This window comes from Natrix helvetica (assembly GCF_964273705.1).
Source record: "Natrix helvetica genome assembly, chromosome: 5".
NCBI lineage: Eukaryota > Metazoa > Chordata > Lepidosauria > Squamata > Natricidae > Natrix > Natrix helvetica.
The window spans coordinates 21,116,951-21,135,544 of NC_138551.1; the positions used below are offsets into that span (position 1 = coordinate 21,116,951).

General features: G+C 37.2%; 2 protein-coding genes across 2 annotated transcripts in view; one reads left to right on the plus strand and one right to left on the minus strand.

Annotated features, from left to right (window-relative positions):
- LOC309393404 (neuroserpin) overlaps positions 1–5,949 on the minus strand; it is a 163,953-nt gene extending 158,004 nt beyond the window's left edge. The window contains exon 1 of the mRNA XM_081955595.1: positions 5,800–5,949. The gene's annotated coding sequence lies outside the window, so the exon portion shown is untranslated. The remainder of the gene's footprint in view (positions 1–5,799) is intronic.
- Positions 5,950–6,192: 243 nt separating this feature from the next.
- Positions 6,193–18,594, plus strand: part of PDCD10 (programmed cell death 10) — a 34,402-nt gene continuing 22,000 nt past the window's right edge. Inside the window, exon 1 of the mRNA XM_081953833.1 lies at positions 6,193–6,416. The gene's annotated coding sequence lies outside the window, so the exon portion shown is untranslated. The remainder of the gene's footprint in view (positions 6,417–18,594) is intronic.

Genomic DNA, 18,594 nt, shown 5'->3' on the forward strand with positions numbered 1-18,594 from the left:
TATATATATATATATATGCGCATGTATGTATGTATGTATGTATGTATATGTGTGTGTGTATGTATGTATATATATATTTGTGTTACAACCCCTGGTATGCCCATATTTGGGGTTGTAACACAAATACATACCTATTTCCCTGGCTCAGCTGATAAGGAGGAGAGCCTGTGGCTTAGTGGCTAAGACGCCTGCCTAATATGTAATACAGCCCAGGTTCAAATCCCAGTAAAGGTATGGCTAGCTGAGGAGAGCTAAATAGCTTGAAATAGATCTATACTAGTCTCCCTTTATTTATTTATCAGCACAAATACAACATACATACATACATACATACATACATACATACATACATACATACATACATATATATACATATACATATACATATATCCCAGTAAGGGTATGGCTAGCTGATGAGAGCTAAATAGCTTGAAATGGATCTATACTAGTCTCCCTTTATTTATTTATCAGCACAAATACAACACAAATATAAAAAGGCAACATTAAAAATAAAAATATGGTTTTCTGCCTGGATGGTTTTCTGTGATGAGCCAAAGGACAGAAAGAGGGAGTAGTGAGCTTCCTCCCATATTTGGGCATACCAGGGGTTGTAACACACATACATACATACATACATACATACATACATACATACATACATACATGTCAAGACTATTAATCTAGGCTGGTGCTATACTTGAAATGATGAACAATGACTATCTTTGCTCTCCTCCATGCTTAAGCCATTATTCTGCATGTAGTGATACATTCCAGGTTTTAGTAGATAAGTCAAAACTACATTTGCATTTTTAAAAGTATAATGATCTTCATGACACGCATATGAACAATCTTCTGGATATCAAACCAGAACATCACATTACAGAACAAGCCCAGGAAAAAAAAAACCTCCCTTCTTCCAATTTATACTTCTAACATAACTAATCCTTTCTAATTTCTGGGGAGTTAGCAAACATGAAAAATAATCATTGTCAAATTAGACTCCTTTGAAGAGCATAGGAAATGTGCTCAATAATTTAAAGACCTTTTGCTATTGATTTGCTAATCTAGTTTTACTAACTCTTTACACCAGAGTCCTTGCAGATAATGGTAATTACTGAGATAGATCTCCATTAACTGTTTGTAAAGAGTACAATAAATTCAGGATTATCTAAAGTATGTTCCAATAATGATAATGATTCAGGAGTTTAGGTACTGTAATCTACTCTTCAGCAGGATGTGTGTGTGTGTATTTGTGTTACAACCCCTGGTATGCCTTTATATATATATATATATATAATGTGTTTGTGTTACAACCCCTGGTATGACCTAATATGGGAAGGATTTCCCATATTAGGTCATACCAGGGGTTGTAACACAAACACATACTTATTTCCCTGGCTCAGCTGATAAAGGAGGAGAAGCCTGTGGCATAGTGGCTAAAACTCTTGCCTAGTGTATAATACAGCCCAGGTTCGAATCCCAGTAAGGGTATGGCTAGCTGATGAGAGCTAAATAGCTCGAAATGGATCTATAACTAGTCTCCCTTTATTTTATCAGCACAAATACAATTTCAAACCAGGTTTTCAGTCTGAGAAAATTCAGAGAACAAATTAGACATTTTAAGCCTTGGGAAAACTCATTGTATTTAGGCCAGCTCCCCTGTTGACTGAATTGGACCAAGAGATTTCTTAGACAACATCCTGAGGTAAAATCTCAGAAGCAAAGTTTCTCATGCAATCTCTGCTATGAGTAATCTATACTAAACCAGCTCAGTCTAATTTATGGTTTATTCAAGAAACCACAACTGTCATATAAAACGGTATGCCAATTTCTTATATTTCCATGCTTGCCCATCTACAGTAAGTACATCATCTTCAATCTCTGCATTTTTGACTACAGCCTTCTCAGCTTTTTGGATGGAACAAGCTTTAATTTAACCTAGAGATATTTACATCTGCAAAAAAAAGTGGGGGGGGGAGTAACATGCTTTAGATGATGCTTGTAATTTGATTCTTCCTGTGATAAATGTAAAACTATATAGGAGCTGCAATGCAGAAAACTGTCGGAGGAACAACTCATTGTACATTACAACTTCCAGATGTTTCTTTCTACATCACCCATCTAGTGAAGCAACACACTGCTGCAAAAGTGTGCACAGAAACCTTTCTCTATTCTATGTGACTACTTTTACTATGTAAACTACTTTTACTACTACTACACTATGTAACTACAAACAATTTGATGGACATAGGGAACAGAACTGTAATGGGTAGCAACATCACAATTGGACAAAGTGCCACTTGAATTACTAGGGGACTGAAACTCTTTGGTTTTTTTTCCTTTCACTTTTAAAATGCTAAATGCAAGGGTCCTCCAATAAAGCTGAAGGTTTAGAACAGGGAAAAAGGATTATATCCTTAATATAGCACAAAAAGAGCCTGTGAAATCCATTATCATAAGGTGTAATGACTGCCACTATTTGAATGCATTTGTTTAGTCTATGAATCTAAGATTCAAATGGGTATCAGCCTGAGCCAGAAATGATTTTGAAAATTCTAGGACAGAGAGGTTAAATTTCCCGCATACTCATCACAAAGCCATAATGTTTTCTGTATTAATCCAAACAACTAGGATTGTGAAAAATCCAAAGTTCAGCATAATATGTGAACACTTGCAGCCTATTCCATAGTAATAACTAAATAATAGCTTACATGAAAGCAGACACAGAATAAATAAGTTATGGGAAACTAGAGATTGTTTAACCTGAAGTTGCAAAGTCTAGCTTACAAGTTTGTTATAAAATTTCCTTTCACAACAGAAACTTTGTGGGTTTTTTTTTAAATGAATGGTTACAAGCCTTTGGTTCCCCCCCCCCCCTAAAATTAATGATGCTTCCATTTAAAAGAAAACATGTCCTGTTGTTGTGAAGGATAAATTGCCTCTTTGCAACTTCTAAAGAACACATGAACTTCATTAAAAATGGTATATAGAGCAACCTATGGTTTTAGGTTGCATGTGGCTCTCAGGTTAATTTCAAAATACCTCTACAAATAATCTGTTCAGATCTCTTGTAAAGTACTTGCTTTTCCCTACCCGTTCCATTCAGCAAGGGAAAAAAAGATAACAGGAAGAGGAAAAACTGATGATCTTAAAATTCAGGCTGCAAATCTTTCTGCCACGTTATAAGACCCACATGCCCAAGCAAAGCTTCCCCATGTACAATATAAAAAGAAAAGGAATGCTTCTCATTATAATTGCAGATCTAAACTTATCCTAGCTGAGATATAGCTAAGAGCCAGTTTGGTCTAGAGGTTAAAGTACCAGTCTAGAAATTAGGAGACTCTGAGTTCTAGTCCCATGATAGTCATGAAAACCAGCTGGATAATTTTTGGGCCGGTCACGCTCTCTCTCACCTCACATCATTGTTGTTGTAGGAAAAATAGGAGGAGGAAGAAAAACGATGTATGTTCTTCATCTTAAGTTACTTATAAAGTAATAAAGGGGAGATTTAAAAGAAACCTTAAAAAAGATTGTTTTACTCAGGAGACAGATTTATCTTAATATGTATCTGGATAAAATATGAATGTATAAAGCTTCAGATTTATTTAGGAAAAAACTATTTCAGAATGCCTAGGATTGTAAATACAATATTTTCCTGTAGCTTATTAAAACAGCTATGTGATCCTGAAAACAGATGTGGTTGTTTAACGATGTCCAAATCAAATCAGCAGTCCGTTCTTCAGACAAGCCACAATGTGATTTATTTAGCACCTACATAGATATTTTTCATCAAATTCTTGGGAATGAAAGATCAATGGCATAACACCCATGAGATGAACTATAAAAAGCATTATCTAAACCACATATAAGAATGAGATTAAATTAATAGACTTACATTATATGCAAAGCCTGGAATGGAAATATGGATCACATCATATCACATAAGCAATTACATCGTCACAGAAAGCCCAAATGCTTAGAATGTGTTTTAATTCACAAATCAGTTATTTTAAAATTGCTCTGTCTTTGCACTAAATAATTAATTTAATGTGTTTTCTTTTTATGCAGTAATAAATATACCCCATAAGTGGCCATATCATAGACTTTAGAAATATTTCTTTATAAGTAAATATTTTCAGGATTATATGGTTTATGTTATAGGTATTCTCACTGAAACTAAATCCCACTGAAGCTTTTATTGTTATGTAAAGAAAGATAAGCCAGATGGTAATTTTATTTTGGCAGAACTTCAATTTGGAAGTAAATAATCAGGGATACAAATATTCCTGCACCTGGTTTTCTAAACATCTAGAAAACTGATAAGAATTTAAAATGAACTGATATAAAATGTCATGCTGACATTTATGAATCTGAAAACCCCCTTTCCCTTCTACATATTTCTATTACAGTCCACAAATTAAATTTACATAACGTAATATTAAGATGCATTTTTATTAAATGCGGAGGGGGAAATGTGAATTGCAACATGTTAAGGAGACAACATTTGTTTAAAAAAAGAACCAAGTATTCAGATCAATCTGACAACACTGTATGGATAGAATAAAAATTTCCTGGTCTGGGACTAGAGAAGATTGCTGTTCTTTACAGCGCTGAAGTCTTATTCACAGAGATCTCAGCCTGCAGTTTAAAAGACAATTGGGCATTTCTACATTCCTCATTGAGGCCAGTATAGTCAATTGAAGTGAAGAGACTGAATGATCTTCTCAAGAAATGTTTCTGGAATATCTTATTGTACAGAGTAGTCGTTGCACAGATTTACACAGATATTAGTACTATGCAATTCACATAAGATTAACCTAATCAGTACTAATCAGAAAAACCCATAAATGTATTTCTTCATCCACATCTTGATAACTGACAGGTCATTTCCCCCCACTTTTTTAAAACACAAAATTTACATCTCAGTACACATGAAAACAATGACAACATTCCCAACGACTTCAATAGATAAAAATGAGCTTGTTCTAATACAGAGGGAGATACACAATTCACAAAGGATCATGTTAACAGTCAATCAACATAAAACTTTCAAGGAATTTATTACACTAACTGCAACTCCTGCTAATGTTACAGGATACAATAAGCAACCATTTATCCTTATATTAACCCATAAAGGCCAATCCCAGTACTAAAAGAATGCATTTTAAAGTTCTGCTCCGGGTGCTACAATTGTTTAGGATGCCCTGGCAAAGGACACATGCGAGGAAAAAAGAGAATGAATGAAACTCACAGGGTCTTCAGTTAAAAACCTAATTGTGTCTCATCATCTAAGTGAAAACAAGCATTGGTAAAAATGTCAGGAAAAAGTATCAAGCCTTGCTCAGGGAAATTTATGCAACATAGGTGGGAAAAGATCTAGCAAGACCTGGATACCTAGCAGAAAGGCGGAAACAAAGGAGAAAAAGAATCGACCCCAAAAGACTATCATGATCAAGTGATTTGAGAATTCCCCAAATATTGCAATGTGAATTTTTTTCTCTCTCTCTCCCTAAATATATTTGGAGCCGTTTATTCTGCTGAAATAGAAGGTACTAAGAATTTTTTTATTAAAAGCATTGTAAGTGTTTTTTGTGAATAAGCGGAAAGCTCTCCTAAAGGACACACGTTGCACTTCGTTTACCGAGTGATGGGATTTTTTTTTTTTTAAGGATCCCCCCTTTTAAAGACTGCACAACACGAGATGGGCGCTCCGGCGTTCCTCAACCGGAGCTGCTTCATCGCAAGCCAAGACACCCAGGAGGAGCTGTGCTGGTGGCAGGAGAGGCTGGCGGCGCTTACCTGTCCGAGAGAAAAACCCTCTGATGCGAAGTCGCCCAAGGGCTTCAGGTGGGGCGCAGCCGAACCCGCCAACCTCTCAACCCGCTCCCTGCGCTGGAACTGTGAGAAAAGCAAGACCGCCGCCTCCAGGATCGCTTCTGCCGCGTTTTGTGGAGCCCGAAGAGTTTTACTCTTCCCCCGCCCATCCTTTTTCCCCCTCGCCCCGCCCCTTTCTCCCTAATATGGTCAAAGCCCCGCCCATCATTCCGACTCTGGCTTCTAATTGGTCTTCTCTCTCGCCGGCTCCTCCCCCCTCCCCACTCGCCTTGCCGAGGCCTCTTTTTTTTTTCCTCCTCCCCGTTTTCTTTTTGCCCGAGCCCTCGCAATGCTTTTCGGGACCTGTAGTTTTTCTGAGAAGCGGACTACAGGTCCCATGGGCTCACGCGATCGCCGGCTAGTTCCGGACAACGCCTGGTGTGTGTGGTAACAACGGTGGCAGCGGCAGCGGCGAGAGTCAGAAAGAGAGAGAGAGATAAGAGGACGGTTCTTTTCCGGCACGTACTTCCGGCAGGAGCGACGCGGGGAACCTGCTCGGGAGTCCTAGAGGCTTCGCGGGTCAGGTGAAAGCGAGAAGTGAGGTAATGTGGCGGAAGGAGAAGGCCCCCTTCATCTCTGCCTCTTCGGGTGTCGCCAAGGCAATGCCCGGAGGGGGGGGGGTCCACTGGTAGATTTGCGTAAGGCCTGACCCACCCCACAGGGGTTACGTCGACCTGTGTGCGTAAGGGGGGTTCCAGCATCGGAGGGCCCGGTGCATTCGGGCCTAGCCCTTCCATGGGCGCCGCGAGAGAGAGAGAAAAAAGAGGGGGGCAATGACTTGTCCCCCAACAGACTGAGGGAAAGGACACCCTTTTTCCCCTGCAGGTGCTCAAACCTTTGCAAGGGAAAGAAGCAGCTTCTGGTACCTGAAAGGATTTAGGTACGGGGAGGACGAAAGGTGAATACAGGTTGGGAGTTGCTTGGATAAAGATGTCCGCCCTTCCGTAGCTGTGAGGAGAATACATACATACATACATACATACATACATACATACATACATACATACATACATACATACATACATACATCATACATACATACATACATACATTATATGGAGGGCAGAAAACGGCAGCAACCTGTCTCGTTGAAAGGAGGAGGATAAAAGCAGGGAGCATCTGCAGGAAGGAGGCTCAGCCCTTCAGATCTTGCTGGGGGGGGGGGGGAGCTTGTCTTTCTGAGACCCTGATTGTGTGTGAAGGGTCTCCTGGATGCCTTTGGACAGGCCTCAAGTGGTGGAATTAACCCTGCTATTAATAAAGGGCAAATGGTTGCATATCCTTCACCTGAGAAACTGTTTCAACCTGCCTTCCATGGAGACAAAAAGGTACTTCAACCAGAGCAGTGTATATTCTATGAGGCATTCTGCACACACCCAAAATGCATGTCCATTCCTGGAAAGGATGTCCTCCTTGTTGGAGGAAGGGAAAAATGGGAGGAAAAATGCTCAGGAGGAAAAACTTAGGTGTTTCTGCTTAGTAATAGTGAGGTATCTTGTCATATGACCAGATCTCAGGGATTATATAATTCGAGAGGGTGATTCCTGCTGTCCAGTTTTATGGGGTTTCTCTCATTTGGTCAGGAATAAATACGTTTGAAGGAAACACACTGAAATAGCTTTTGTTTAAATATAGTATTTCCCCCCTGCATCCTGAAATGCAGGCTAATGCTGATGTTGGTGCTATAACATTGATAACATTGATAATGTTCATTCGTAGACCCTTGCTCTGTATCCTGGATGTATTGCAGTTGTTTTCAGTTGGTCAGAGTGAAACTAATGATCTTAAGTATATAAGTGTTTGGGTTTGCAACCAATGGTCATATCTATTCCATTATACTTGGATGCAGTGTTTACACAGTATCAAAATCAGACATGGGAGAGAACTTTTCTTGTCATAATGACATTGTCTTGTTCAAAAAACCTAGGAGATTCTGCATTCAAATGTAATAGATGGCCAAACCATGAAAATGTGACTTTGTTTTTGGTATACATTTTCACCTTGGTATTCTCATCCTTTCAAATGCATCCAGTCATCTTTGTGCTAGGGAGACTAAAGGGCATAATGAATATAAAAAAATGTGAATGTGGCTAGTTAGAAGATATAAATATTTAGGTCAGAGGTTCCTACATCGCAATAAACTGAGTCATATGCATTTTTTTTTTGCGGTGCATATAAAAGTTATTTTTACACTACAGTATGCGGTTGGATTATTGCACTGCATTCTACATGGGGCTACCCTGAAGCATTCAGAAGCCCACAGTTGGTGCAGAGTGCGGTAACATGGGAACTTTTGATGGCCCCTGTAATATCACTGCTCCGCAAGCTGCATTGGTTGCCAGTCTGCTTCTGGGTGCAATTCAAATTGTTGGTGATCATCTTTAAAGCCCTTCATGGTCCAGGTTACTTGAAAGACTGCCTCACCCCACTGGGATTGACCCGTATCACCCATACCAGTAGAGGAAGCATGCTGCAGGTCCTATCAGCCTGATTTTTCCAGCTAGCAGGATCCAGCAAGAAGACTGCCTCTGCTATTTCTCCTACCCTCTGGAACATCTCCCTCCCTCCCCAATATGAGGTTGGCCCCAACCCTTCTATCCTTTCATAAAGGTATAAACACACGTTTCTGACAGCTGGATTGGGAATAGCACAGTGGAGGTAGTTGATATAGTAAAAACAGATCTCGCTTTCCCCCATTGTGCTGCCGTTCACTAATTTTTTATTTTAATTTATGTATGTTTAAATTGTATATGTATAGGCAACATATGCATATGTATACTTTTATTATTGTAAGCCACGCAGAAATATCTTATGGTAAGCTGAGCAACTAATACATTTAATGAATGAATACTCTATTAAGTGTATAATAATATTGTATCTAAAAAGCAATGTACATATCTTAACTAAATTAATTTAAAACACTTTATTTCTGAAAAATACCTTCTGAACATTGTTGGAGCCTTCAATGAATTGTGACATTTTTGTTGGTGTAAAGTCTTGACAAAAAATAATGCAGTGTCTTTAAAGCTCAATAAAGCAAAGCACAATAAAACAAAGTATGTAGTTAAGGCATCAGGCTAGAAAGATGGAGAGGGGCTAGAAACCTTGAGTTCTATTTCCACTTTAGCCATGAAAGCCAGCTGGCTGACCTTTGACCAGTCATTCTCTTTCAGCCCAACTAAACTCCAAGGGTGGTGGTTGTGGGGAAAACAGGAGGAAGAAGGTGTGTTGGATATGTTCATTGCCTTGAGTTATTTGTAATAATAAAGGGTGGGATATAAATAAATAAAAATTTGAAAACTAGAAAGTGAAATACTTTAGACCATTATAAGAATATCTTTTCAGTTTTTGTTATTTTAATGAGGATTAAGAAAATAGATGTAAAATTACTTAATCAGATAAATTACTTACACTAAGAAACTAGAATTTATCTAAAAGTCTATGGTCTAATTGCAAGGGGTGTGTGGCAAACTAATAAGCTATACATGTGGGTACAATTCACTAGGCTAAATGTGGTAATCTAATTTGTGGTTCAGTGTGGTATAACCAGTCATTCTATAGTCTCTCTTGTGAAATAAATAACTTTCTGAAAGTATTTACTGTGCTAATCCAGTTCAAATACCCCTAAACATGGTATCCTACCCTTCATTAAATATTGTTTATATAAATCAAATAGTATTATGTTTAATTTCCCATTGTATTAAGAGGAGAAAGTTGTTCTACAACACTTTAAAAAAGTATAGCTTTAAAGAAGCTCTTAAAATGGGAAGAGGGAATCACTGATATTATTATTGCTATCTAAGATTTCAATGTATTTGGAAAAACTTAATGTTATAAGTTAGTCTGCTTTATAATTTTGAAAGTCTGTGACATACAAACTTGACAGCAGTGAATATTTCTGTGTTTTTTTCCAGGAAACATATCACTTGTAATTTTCCTGTAATGAAAATCATAGGCATGTTTATTATATTATTTTTATAGTAAAATAATTTAATGATATCCAATTGTACGTAAAAACTGTGCATCATTCTAAAATTATAGCTGCTAAATTATGTACTTGCAGGGGTCCTTAGGCATTATATTAAGCAAATGTTTGTTAAATTATTTTCCTTTAAAATTTATGCTGAATTTTAACCTTTTATAAACTGTAGCTTAATATATTTTGAGAAGAATAAAATTATTAGTTCCATTTTAAATGCAGCCGTGCATTTTTCAGACTATTTAATGCCTAAAAACTTAAACTGTTCAAAACAGGTGTGTCCAACACTTGGTCCTAGACATTTAGTAATGAAGCCCACTAGACTTTCAAAGGAAGTTTGTTTTTTATATACATTAACTATATTATACTGTATATTTTATATGTGGCCCAAGACTATTCCTCTTCACCCACGCAATCCAAATGATTTAAAACACTGGTGAAAATTCTCCAACTTTAGACTCTGAAAACTTAGAAACTTAATGCAGTTATTTACTTGAATTATGTTTATCCCATTTTTCAATAAAAATAGCTTGGAGACTCTGTCACATGTTATTATTGGAAAATATTTCACAGATCTAGCGTACCTTGCTTTGTAACCTTGCTTTTCTTGCTACAGTACAATGCATTATTAGTTGATAGCTAATACATTGCCTGCTTAATACTTTTTCAGAGGTTATGATATACTTAGTGAATTATGGATAAAAGCAAAGGCTGATATTGTCTATTGATTCTATAGGTCTCAGTGTGGTAAGGGCACAGTATCTATGAATAATTGTAGTATTAATATTACAATCTCTGACATAATAACCATCATTAATCTCAATCAATCTCCATGGTTTAGAATCTGATCCGAGAAGGCCTTTGTTCTGTTTATAGGTAAACAGAGAGGATTGAAAGAAGGTGATACTATTAAATGAATTGGAATGTGAAGTACAGGTAGTCCTTGACTTACAAGCACTCATTTAGTGACCCTTCAAAGTTATAATGGCATTGGAAAAAGTGACTTATGGCTGGTTTTCACATTTAGGATGTTGCAGCATCCTCATGGTCACATGGTTAAGGAGCTTGACAACTGTCATGTATTTATGACAGTTATGTCCCTGTGCTATGCGATCATCATTTGTAACCTTTCCAGCCGGCTTCTGAAAAGCAAAATCAGTGGGGAAAGCCAGATTTATTTTACCATATGATTTACTTAATAGCTGCAATGATCCGCTTAACAACTATGGCAAAAAAAGTAAAATGGGGCATAATTCACAATAGCTGTCTTGCTTAGCAATAGAAATGTTGAGCTTCTTGTGGTCGTATGTTGAGGGCTACTTGTAGTCTCAGTACCATATCTGTGTTTCGAGCAAATAGAATTATTTCCATAAACAAATGTATAGGGTGCATTATAGTTTTTCTACATCTACATTCTAAACATATGTAATTTTTAAAATGATAAATATTACATATAATTTGATTTGGCTTTCAAGTAACTGCCTTATTTATTGTAGTCTGATAAGTTGTTCTTTATTCATTTTCCCAATATGAAAGATTTGTATTAAAATACAAGAGGACATCTCATGGCAAAAAATAACTCCATAAATAAGCCAATAAAAGAAATTCTGATAACAAGGGACTGTGGAACCTGATTATTCTAGAAAAATCTTCGCATAGAAGCAGTAGAGGCATTTTGTACTGTAACACATCAAATTAAGCTAGTGGGAAAAATGTAAGTAGAAAGATACTTTAAATCAGTGGCCCCCAACCTTTTGGGAACCAGGGACCGGTTCTGTGGAGAGAGGTTTTTCTGCAACCCGGAGCGGGTATGGTTTCATGTGCTGCCTGCATCCTGTCGATGGGGCCTGTTTGCGCGGCCCGGTTTCTGGCATGCCGCAGCTTGGTGCTGGTCCAAGAACCGGAGGTTAAGGACCCCTGCTTTAAATAATATGTAGTACTTTTTAATATTAAGGCTATTAAGCCTTATTATTTGTGGATAAGACTATTATCCACAAATAATATGTGCATAGTACATAAAAAAGCTAGTTTACTCCTAAACTCTGTGTGATGTCCTCCAGATGTTTTGGATTGTAGGTTTCAGTCGTGTTCCATTAGCCATGCCAATGGGAATTGAAGTATGAACCATCTGGATGTTCCAGGCTTTCTAGCTTTGGCGTAAATTGCATTCTGTACAATATTTGAGGTTTTTATATGTTTTTGTAAAGTTGTAAATGAATTTTGATTTGGGATAATTATTCCCTTCTCAACTCTGTTCTAATTATATTTTGTTTTGTATCTTATTGACAAAAAAGTTCTATCTCCTAGAGGAAATACCTGGAAAAATGCCTTTCAAAATTGCATATAGACCTGATCATAATGATGTATAGAGTTATAGCAATTTAAATGAAGTAATGCTTGCATTTGAAATAGCTGGTATTTTTGTACGGATGGATTTCCTTTCCTAAAAATACAATAATTTGCACCCTATGCCTTATTGAGATCATGGTGCATTTTATCATTTTTATTTAGAAAAAGTAATTTAAAAAAACCTTTATTTTCATTATTTAATTTGCCTTATCACAATTTATATATGACATTCAAATCAGAGTCTTGGATGACTGCAGATCAAAACCCACAGCTCAAAGCATTGAGGAATATTTGGATGGTTTGCTAATCTTCACTGTTGTTTTTAGTGTTACCTGTTGCTTAGATATACAAAGCTTTTTATAGTTTTATGCTTGGCTATCTGCAGAATCACACGTCCCCACTAGAGATCGGCAGTGTTTTTTTTTTCAGGGATAGGTGAGCCCTCTGGAATGTCACCCATTGGAGATTTATCTGTCTCCAACATGGTTCACCTTCCAGAAGATCTAAAGAGATCATTTTTGGAGAGCCCTCCTACAAGAGGACATAAACGTGCTTGGCCTTTATCTTATCACTATGTTTCTGTGTTTTATTATATATGTTTTACTTTGCTATCTTATCATTGTGGTAAGATACAAATTTGAACAATAAGAAATTGATACAGTGATACCTTCATATTTGATTGCTTCAAAACTAATCGAATTTGACTCATTTTTACATGAAAATGTTGTCCTAATACACATTCTTTGTTTGGTACTTGATGCATTGCAAAAGGAAGCAGGGGACAGGAAGTCGGCCATGCTGGGAAGGATGCTGACATAGGAAAAGAGACAAATAGGAAGTCCTTCCTGGCTGAAACAAAGGTTCACATGCTTAGTCACATGGTTCATTTGGTATTCATCCTTTTTAGTACTTGTTGCGCCTCCCAGAACCAATTAAGGACGAATAATTAATGTTAATAAATTAATAATAGATGCAAAACCTGTTGTTCCTTTTCATCTTCCATGTTAAACTATTAGTAAATGGTATTCCATTGTTTAAGCAGCATTGTTTGCTTTGTAATGTTTCATTTGGCCTGGTAGTGATTATGCTAATTTTGAAATACAGCATAGTTATGATTATTTCATATTTTTCTAATAACCAGAAGATTTGTTCCTTTAAATCTGCCACCTTTTTTTGTTGAACTGGAATTTCAAGAACTTTAATTAAGGCTTACAGGTTGTGCCCATTCTGCATGGCATAGTGATAATGATGATGTGATGCAGTACACGTGGTTTTTATAGAATGGAATAGCCTGATTCTTAATACCTATTTTTGAGATTCCAATTGTTGAAAAAAATGGCTTTTTACTATGGGTAAGATGGTACAGTATTCTTTCACAAATTACTATCTTCATTTTGATCCAAATTTCAAGTCTGAGGATACCTAGGAATTTAATGCTGACATTTATGTATCCTAAAGAGATACATGAGACAATAACATTGCTATATAAATATATAGTTATATTTTTGAGAACTTTATCATCCTCAATATAAAATCTGCTCCAGTACTTCAGTCCTCAAAAACCAAACACAGGTGAAACTCGAAAAATTAGAATATCATGCAAAAGTTCATTTATTTCAGTAATGCAACTTAAAAGATGAAACTAATATATGAGATAGACTCATTACATTCAAAGCAAAATAGTTCAAGCCATGATTTGTCATAATTGTGATGATTATGGTTTACAGCTCATGAAGACCCCAAATCCACAATCTCAGAAAATTAGAATATTGTGAAAAGGTACAATATTCTAGGCTCAGAGTGTCCCACTCTAATTGGCTAATTAAGCCATAACACCTGCAAAGGGTTCCTGAGCCTTTAAATGGTCTCTCAGTCTGATTCAGTAGGATTCACAATCATGGGAAAGACTACTAACCTGACAGTTGTGCAGAAAACCATCATTGACCCCCTCCATAAGGAGGGAAAGCCTCAAAAGGTAATTGCAAAAGAAGTTGGATGTTCCCAAAGTGCTGTATCAAAGCACATTAATAGAAAGTTATGTGGAAGGGAAAAGTGTGGAAGAAAAAGGTGCACAAGCAGCAGGGATGACTGCAGAGGATTGTCAGGAAAAAGCCATTCAAAAGTGTTGGGACTTTCACAAGGAGTGGACTGAGGCTGGAGTCAGTGCATCAAGAGCCACCACACACAGATGGATCCTGGGCATGGGCTTCAAATGTCGTATGCCTCTTGTCAAACCGCTCCTAAACAACAAACAACGTCAGAAGTGTCTTACTTGGGCTAAAGAAAAACAGACCTGGTCTGTTGCTCAGTGGTCCAAAGTCCTCTTTTCTGATGAGAGCAACTTTTGCATCACATTTGGAAACCAAGGACCCAGAGTATGGAGGAAGAACGGAGAGGCACACACTGCAAGATGCTTGAAGTCCAATGTGAAGTTTCCACAGTCTGTGTTGATTTGGGGAGCCATGTCATCTGCTGATGTTGGTCCACTGTGCTTCATTAAGTCCAGGGTCAACGCAGCCATCTACCAGGAGATTTTGGAGCACTTCATGCTTCCTTCCGCAGATGAGCTTTATGGGGATGCTGACTTCATTTTCCAGCAGGACTTGGCACCTGCCCACACTGCCAAAAGCACCAAAACCTGGTTCAATGACCATGGGATTACTGTGCTTGATTGGCCAGCAAACTCGCCTGACCTAAACCCCATAGAGAATCTATGGGGCATTGCCAAGAGAAAGATGAGAGACATGAGACCGAACAATGCAGAAGAGCTGAATGCCGCTATTGAAGCATCCTGGTCTTCCATAACACTTCAGCAGTGCCACAGGCTGATAGCTTCCATGCCACACCGCATTGAGGCAGTAATTGCTGCAAAAGGGGCCCAAACCAAGTGCTAAGTACATATGCATGCTTACACTTTTCATAGGTCCGATATTGTTCTATGCACAAACCTTGTTTTATTGATTGCTTGTAATATTCTAATTTTCTGAGATTGTAGATTTGGGGTTTTCACGAGCTGTAAGCCATAACCATCACAATTATGACAAATAACGGCTTGGACTATCTTGCTTTGCATGTAATGAGTCTATCTCATACATTAGTTTCACCTTTTAAGTTGCATTACTGAAATAAATGAACTTTTGCACGATATTCTAATTTTTCGAGTTTCACCTGTAGTTGATATTGTGTAGAGTGGCCTTGGATGATGGTTTGCACTCCATAAGTATTAGAGAAGGAACAAAAATTCAAAGACCAGGCAACCTCAGGCCACCTGATGATCCTTGAAGAACAAAAGAGATAACACAGTCTAGGCTGTGGTTTTTCCTTTGTTGTGAAGGACAGCAGTTTATATACCAAGAATAATGGCATCTGGAGAACTAGGAATGAAAAGCTGAAATCAATGAATTTGATTCTTATAAACTTGTTGCTGATTCTGTAATCTGAAAGTGGAATTTGGGAAAAGATCCAGATATCGTTGAAATTTGTTGTGATGTTGCCTTGTGCCTGAAACAATTTTATCATTTGTCACCCTGCTGGTCGGGCTTAAAACAATTCCACATCTGTATCTGAAACTATTTTATCCACAGATGTGAAAAATATGTAGTATCTGCATTACTAAATAAATGGATTAAAAAATAAAAAAATTATATGTAGCTCATGGTTGAAGTCCTTGGTGTCCTCTGAGTTTAGTTAGTTTGTAGAAGTTTCATTAGCCATAAGGTAACATAATTAGTGCCAACAAGGTTTGCTCCCTGTTTATATGCAGTAGCTTGCCCTGCCAGTTTTGATGGGAGTGTGGTTTTTCCCCCTTGGTGATTGTTTGATTAGGATATTGTTTTCGGCTTGATTGCTTGTCTGTTTTAATCCCTGCTTATCTGGGTGTTGGCTGCTGGAGAGAATATGTTCTGGTCTTTTTGTTTCCTTCTTAGCTTTTTCTTGTCTCTTGAATGGTCAGTACATATAGTTTATTTCTATGTATTTATTGATGGCTGATTTGCCTGAATGCCAATGGCTGTTAACAGGGCTTACGTCATATGTTCAATTTGATTAGAATTTGCCAATTCTATAGAAAAATGCACTTCATTAATATTTATTATGTTATTGTTATTAATACCAATGTCATGACTATTAAGAATTCTTTACATACGTTTTAAACTTAAATACATATTTTGAGTTCCAGGTTTAGCTATTGCCAAAAATTCTAACTAGCCACTGAAAACTTTCTTATAAATGATTATTTCTATCAAAATAAAATGTAGAACTTATTACATGCCAACTTACCTTGGCAGTTGTTTATGTCTTGGCCAAATATATAACTGCCAGTTTCTATTTGCTTTTCTCTTTGGCTTGCCTGCTGAGAACGCATAGAAAATTCGTCAAGGTTAATTACCTTTTTGTAGCTTTCCTTAGGCTTTTGTCTGAACACTAAATTGATTGTTGTACGGCTTGAATTCTTTTTCTTCAAAATAACTTCACTACAGAAGTACATAGATTATTTCAAGCAGTATTTTCAAGTTATCACTTGAAAACTTGTTTAGCAGCATGTCTTCCTTGTCCTCTGTCATGTGCTAATATTAGTACTTCCTTTAAATTTATGTATAGAAAGCAATAATAATAAGACAAATCCCATATGCCAGGCTGCATCACTTGTCAATTTAGTTAATGTCATTCTGTACTAAGGTAATGAATAGTAAGTAATTTTGTTAATTTATTTATATCCATTTTCCAGTTACAGAGGCTGATAATTAATATTCCCTTAAAAGATAACATGATTAAGAATATGCCATATTTGTGGGTGAGAATCTCTTGACCTCTTGTGATTGGTGAAATGAAGATAATAGGATTAAGGATAGTTAAAGATACCAACTGATAGTAAAGATATCTAGTGTGCATTTTCTTTAATAATCACATACCATCATTGCTGAAAAGACTAGAGAATAAAACATTCCATATAGGAGACTGTAAATGCCCTGTAGGTAGATTACTTTTTTCATCATTTCATAGTCGTCCACCGAAAATATGGCCATAATTGACACAACTTACATCTGCGTGTGTAGCTTTCAAATTATTTGTCTTCAAATTGATAACATTATGCATATCAATATTCCAACTTTGGAATATAAACATGCAATTGAATTAATAGCAGGGATCCCCAATCTCCAGGCTGTGGCCCATTACTGAGTCTTGAGCTCTTCAGAACCAGGCTGTGGAATTGGCAGCCGAGCGCATGTGCAGCCCCACTCACATGAACAGTGGGCAAGAGTGTGCATGTGTGTTCCATTTGTGTGACCGGCAGGCACACCTACCTAACTCTTGCACAAAGGGACCTCTGTGTGCATTCCCATCGCTCGTATGGAACCATCCCCTTCTCCCCTCCCCCAGCCGGTCCACAAAGCTGGAAAGGTTGGGAAGCTGTGGTATAGGACTAGGAGTCTCCATATAACTATAGTGTTCTTTTAGACTTTTAGACTGGTTGCAGCCCAAGTTTCTCCTAAGGAATAATAAAATAAGCATGTTTTACATTGTGCAGAAATTTGTTATCTAGCAAAGATGTAATTATTGTTGTGTAGTTACATATGGCCAGGGAAGAATGGTCAAGATGTTGTTCGGGAGACTTCTTGCTGATTTTCCCGCTGGCAAATTCTTCCTGAGCGTTTAAAGAATAATTCCCTGGTATGTTTGTAACTGAGTTTTAGAAATGGAACTAGTAATAAATAGGAGCTGAGGTGTCTAGCAACTATTTTATTTGTTATGAATAGGTCAAGTTACTTTCTATTAGCAAAACGTTTATTTTTTATGACATCAGTGACCTTCTCAAGACCATACTTCCTCTCTGTATGTTTTACCTCAATCAACATTTGTTGAGAGCTCATATATTTTTAAGTTATCTTTAGGAGCCCTAATGGTGCAGTGGTTAGAATGCAATATTGCAGGCAAAACTCTGCCCACAGCCTGGGATTCGATCTGATGGGGCTTCAGGTTAACTCAACCTTTCATCCTTCCAAGGTTGATAAAATGAGGTCTCAAATTGTTTGAGGCAATATGCTGACATTGTAAATCATCCAGAGAATGATGTAAAGCACTGTGGAACGGTATTTAAGTCTTAAGTGCTGTTTCTATTGCTATTGCTATCTTCTGTTCATGCACTATTATAGCCAAAACCTTTTTTACAGTATCAGATGTTTATGAACATTTGTGAATACAAATGCTACTAAATAAGTAAACTTAGGCAGTTTGGGGGAAGGGAAGTTCAAGACTAAGTTCTATCCTTTTACTTTTGCTCTTTGTGATAGAATTTTAAATCTGGCTGAAGCTGTCATCTAGGGAGTACTTTTTTTTCTTTCCTAACTGTGGTCCTGTATAGGTTCTTTGAAATGAGATTTGAGGTGGTTTGA